Genomic DNA, 6,000 nt, shown 5'->3' with positions numbered 1-6,000 from the left:
CACTTCACGATCAGATCTCCAATACTCGACTTTCTCAGATTTGGAATGGTTTAAATGTCCCTGACGGCTTTGTTACTCAGGTGCCATTCAAAGACCAGCCCACCTTCGAAGTCGCTCAGCTCTTCTGACTGACGCATTTTATTATTATATTTCGCTGCTGACAACGCACTTCTCCCCCTATCCTTGTATACTGGCCGCATTGCCTCTCGTCACATCTTGTGGTCAATTCTGCATCACTTACTGATGACCGAATGTTTTTTATCTGACAGTGTAACGCAATAGGACATGATCCTTTTGTTGGTAATAATGACTAGGATGATAGTGTCTATGAAATTATAAGCGAAGTTCACACAAACGATGTATTGTACAAATCGTTACAAACACTGGCACGCCTTTTATAAAGCTAAATGAAGTGTATACACCGTTAAAAAATATCGGCGCCCCACGAAGGAATTATCCAAACGGGACGGAAGTCGGTAGATGTGATGAACCTGTGCAGACAAACAAATGATAACAATTTCAGAAAAAATGGGTGATTTATTCAAGAGAAGGAGCTTCAAACAAATTGAGCAAGTCAATAACGCGTTAGACTACCTCTGGCCGCTATGAAAGCAGTTGTTTGGGTTTGAATTGATTGTCAGAGTTGTTGGATGTCCTCCTGCCACATTCTGTCCAATTGGTGGGATAGATCGTCAAAATCCCGAGCTGGTTGGAGGGTTGTGACCATAAGGCTCCAAACATTCTCAACTGGGCAGAGATCCGGTAACTTTGCTGGCCAAAGTAGGATGAGGTAAGCAGGAAGACGAGCAATAGAAACTTCCGCCGTGCGTGGGCGGGCATTACATTGCTGGAATGTAAGCCCAGGATGGTTTGATTTGAAGGGCAACAAAACGGGGAGGAGAATATCATCGTCATACCGCTGTGCTGTAAGAGCGCCACGGATGACGATCAAAGAGATACCGCTATGAAAAGACACGGCAGCCAAATCCATCACTTCTGCCGCAGGGTCTAGGGTGCCTTGCCATGATCCGGGCGGCTCTCCTCGTCGGAGGTTCGAGTCCTCCCTCGGGCATGGGTGTGTGTGTTGTCCTTAGCATATGTTAGTTTAAGGGGCTCCGGAACGCCCTATACTTGCAATGTTAAAATAACGCTTATAAATTACATCTTTCCTCACAAAGTATTTGAGGTAGGAAGTTGAACTTTTTACAGATTATTTATTGGAATATGGGCTACAACTTAACACAGGGATTTTACAAAATTTTAGTTCAGTTATTAAAGATGATTTTTTTTCAATTGTAATGAAAATTCACAACATTTTTTTGCAATTTTTTATTTATATATTCAAATATATACAGTTTTTTGGAAAAAGGCTGTGTTAAATTATGCAGAAGGTACTGTGTAACATTTACTGAAAGTTTGAAACAAATATGTTTGGAAGATCCTTAGAAAACATGTAATTAGTATGAGAAAATAAAAGTTTTGGGAATCGAGCGACAAAGATTGCATTAACTTTTTAGTGCATTCCAGGTCCATAGGATCGATTATCTTCATCCTCTGCAAACTCCTCCTCCAGCTTCCTCTTGTTCCTCCTCCTGTTTACTCTTGCTTGTATTTCTAGACTCTTTACAGCCCTGTCTGCAGCCCGAAGGCGTTCCTTGTCTAAAGCAAGCATCGCTCGTACCATGTTAGAACCTATCTTCATTCCCATATTTCTAAATACCTTTGGCTTTCCAACATTTCTCTTTGATCCTTCAGAGGATTTCTAATAACTTTACTTTTACTCATTATTATACTTCAACAAAACAGAGACTCAAGAAACAGAATTAATTACGAATATTTTCGAGATAACGACAGAGTAAATAAACATGAAAGAATCGACAATCACACCAGCGATATTTATTGAACCATCACAGGTTAGCCACAACACATACTTTATCTCACATCACTAAAATGTACCTGATGAACACGGACGTTAATAATAACACCATTTGACAGCAGTTTAACAGCGCCACAGTGGGTCACGCCCATGTAGAACACATTTCAAAAAAAATTTAAAAATAGTTGTAGTCTTCGGAATTGAATAAATTATATATCTATTAAAAGTTAATAGTCTGCAGATTCAGAAAACGCAAAAAAGTAAAAATTGAACTTTTCATGATTTTGAGCCTTTTCGGAGCCCCTTAAGTTAGATTAAGTAGTGTGTAACGCTAGGGACCGATGACCTCAGCAGTTTGGTGCCATAGGCACTTACCACAAATTTCCAAAATTTCCATCACTTCTGGCTATCGGGCCGTACGGCGGGCGACAGTCAGATTTATATCCCATCACTGTCCGGGGCGTCTCCAGAGACGACCTCGCCCTGGAATCTCTTTCACTAAGTACAACTGTCTTCATTGATGAGACCCGCTTCGGACTGAGTCCCGATGACCAGCGATGACGTGCCTGGAGGTGCCCCAGATAGCGGTGGGGTACCAACATGCCTGTCGTCCGCCATACGGCCTGACATACCGTAGTGATAGTCTAGGATGGCATTATTTTCATAGCAGGATCTCTATGGTTGTCATCAGTGGCAGCCTTACAGCACAGCAGCAGGTCGACAAGACTCTGCGCCTCGTTTTGTTCCACTAATGGCAAGCCATCCTGGGCTTACATTTCAGCAAGATAACACCCACCCACACATGGTGAGAGCTTCTACTGCTTGTCTTCATGCTTGCTAAACCTATACTGGCCACCAAGGTCTGTGGATCCCTTCTACATCTACATCTACATCTATACTCCGCGAGCCACCTTACGGTGTGTGGCGGAGGGTACTTATTGTACCACTATCTGATCCCCCCTTCCCTGTTCCATTCACGAATTGTGCGTGGGAAGAACGACTGCTTGTAAGTCTCCGTATTTGCTCTAATTTCTCGGATCTTTTCGTTGTGATCATTACGCGAGATATACGTGGGCGGTAGTAATATGTTGCCCATCTCTTCCCGGAATGTGCTCTCTCGTAATTTCGATAATAAACCTCTCCGTATTGCGTAACGCCTTTCTTGAAGTGTCCGCCACTGGAGCTTGTTCAGCATCTCCGTAACGCTCTCGCGCTGACTAAATGTCCCCATGACGAATCGCGCTGCTTTTCGCTGGATCATGTCTATCTCTTCTATTAATCCACTTGAGAATTTTTTTAGCGTTATGTCCAGGGTCCTCCAACCAGCACGGTTTTATTTGACGATCTAACGTGCTAGTTGGATGGAGTTTATATTTTCAGATCTTGTTTCGGTATCCTGATTCCGCCCTCAAACTGCTTACGTGTATTATGCGTGCTTACGTAATACACTGATTAAAATGGAAAGTGTTACACCATAAAGCATTGTTGTTTATCAGACTTAACAGAGATGTACATCACATAACCCTCGTCCAATTCGGAAATGATGTCTTTATCAAGATTAGTACGAGGTGGGACCCCTCTTCTGACATGGAAGCAAACAGTGCCGAATGTTTTCTTGGGGAATTGCTTGCTTTGCCTGCATCAGTTAACAAATATAGTTGGCTGAAGTCTGGTATGAAAAATAAATCTTCCCATCACATCACAAAAATGCTGTATTGGTGATAAATCAGGGTACCGGTCTGTCGTCAAGGATTTGTACATTCCTCAGTGCATTTTTGGTGTGAAATGCAGTGTCTTGCATTATTCTGACGAAATATAGCATTTGGTACCTTGGTCCTGAAGAGTTTGGCAACAGGGTTTACAATGCGTATTACATGTCACAAAGGAGTCCTCAACAAACCATTCAATATGAACGAGTACTATCAGGTGTCAATTCTGGAAAAGTATTAGTGGACTTTAAAAGGCGGTGTGCCTGTAAAGCTTTTGTGATGGCCTGAATTCTGTTGGGGACCCTTTCAGTGAAGTGTCTGAATGGCTGTGGAGGAATAGGAGACCATTCTTCCTCACTAGAGAAGGCGGTGATGTTGAACGATGGTGTCTGGAGCGAAGTCGAAGTTCTAGCTCGTGACAAAGATGGCCCATTCAGCTCATCTCGGGACACTGGACAGGACAGACCATTACTGGAATGTTATTGTCCACAAATCATTATCTGCTTTATGACAGGGTTGATTGCACACCCTCATGGAAACAACCATCCTTTCCGAGCGTTTCCTCTAATGTACACAGTACACAATGCAGAAAAATGTATTAATATCCTTTCACATTAAACGTTCTGTTAAGCACAGTAGGAAAACCACCCCCCCCCCCCCTCATGGCATAACAACTCATCATATTTCTAGAATGAAATTTTCATTCTACAGCGGAGTGTGCGCTGATACGAAACTTCCTGGCAGATTAAAACTGTGTGCCGGACCGAGACTCGAACTTGGGACCTTTGCCTTTCGCGGGCAAGTGCTCTACCCGCGAAAGGCAAAGGTCCCGAGTTCGAGTCTCGGTCGGGCACACAGTTTTAATCTGCCAGGAAGTTTCATATCAGCGCACACTCCGCTGCAGAGTGAAAATCTCATTCTGGAAACATCCCCCTGGCTGTGGCTAAGCCATGTCTCCGCTATATCCGTTCTTTCAGGAGTGCTAGTTCTGCAAGGTTCGCAGGAGAGCTTCTGTAAAGTTTGGAAGGTAGGAGACGAGTTAGTGGCAGAAGTAAAGCTGTGAGTACGGAGCGTGAGTCGTGCTTGGGTAGCTCAGTTGGTAGAGCACTTTACCGCGAAAGGCAAAGGTCCCGAGTTCGAGTCTCGGTCGGGCACACAGTTTTAATCTGCCAGGAAGTTTCAGCACATCATATTGTTGGACCTTCCATCGGATTGTCACACTGTATATCGTGATTCATCGCTCCAAATAATTTGTTTCCAGTCATTCACTTTGCAATGGTGTCGCACCTTGTACCTCCTCAAGCGCAGACAAGAATGACAAGAGAAACCTTTGGCTTATAAGGATCTGCTCGACGATTGTACCGTATTCTTTTTAACTTCCAAGGAACAGACCTTGTACTAGCTGGACTGCTCGTAGCACTTTGGAACTTCGAGTGATTCCTTCAGCTGATATCATGAGATTTTTATAACCACCTTCAAAAATGCTCAGAGGTACTAGTCCGTCAGTAAATATGCTGTGCCTCGTCTTAGATTAGCTGCGGTTGATCCTTTGCGTTTCCACTTTACAATCGCATCACCAACAGTGGACTTTCGGTATGTGCATGATGGATTTGTTACTCAGGTGACATGCAATGACTAGTCTACGTTCGAAGTTACTAAACTCTCCAGACCAATCCATTCTGCTGTTACTGTTTCTCTACTGACAACTCAATACTCCTTGCCTCCTTTAGCACTGGTGGGTCCGCCACGCACGAAGTTTAGTGATCAATTCCACATTAGCTGAAGGTTCCATATACTCTTTATCAGATAGTGTATACTAGCGAGCATTATCCTCACTTCAACAATTACCAAGTCATTCCTGTAGTCATACAAAGGCACAGATAATTTCGGGGGGGGGGGGGGGGAGGAGCGGCTGAGGTGAACAGTTTTTTGCTCTCTTCCCCTCCTCAAATATAGCTTCTTATCATATTTTTAACATGTCTCAGGTGCTAGGTAGTTTATTAATATTAAAATAAAAAATATTTTAGTATAATAATAACAATTTCTTTATATCAGTGCTTTTGACATGAAATGTGTGGCTAGGGCCTCTCGTCTGGTAGACCGGTCGCCTGGTGCAGGTCGTTTGAGCTGACGCCACTTTGGTAACTTGCGCGTCGAAGGGATGAGATGATGACGATGGGGACAACACAACACCCTGTCCCTGAGCGGAGAAAATCTTCGACCCAGCCGGGAATCGAACCTGGGCCCCTTTGTACGGTATTCCGTTGCGCTGACCACTCAGCGGACATCACTTTAGATAACTGCCAACAACTTCCAGTTCGGAGAAATATGTTATTTGGAAACCATTTTTTCCAATATTTGAGAATGACCTGTCCCATTACATTGTGAGTAGCAACAAACTTTAGTACCTTGCTA

This window comes from Schistocerca nitens, chromosome 2 (genome assembly GCF_023898315.1).
Source record: "Schistocerca nitens isolate TAMUIC-IGC-003100 chromosome 2, iqSchNite1.1, whole genome shotgun sequence".
Lineage (NCBI taxonomy): Eukaryota > Metazoa > Arthropoda > Insecta > Orthoptera > Acrididae > Schistocerca > Schistocerca nitens.
This window is presented reverse-complemented; position numbering follows the sequence as displayed.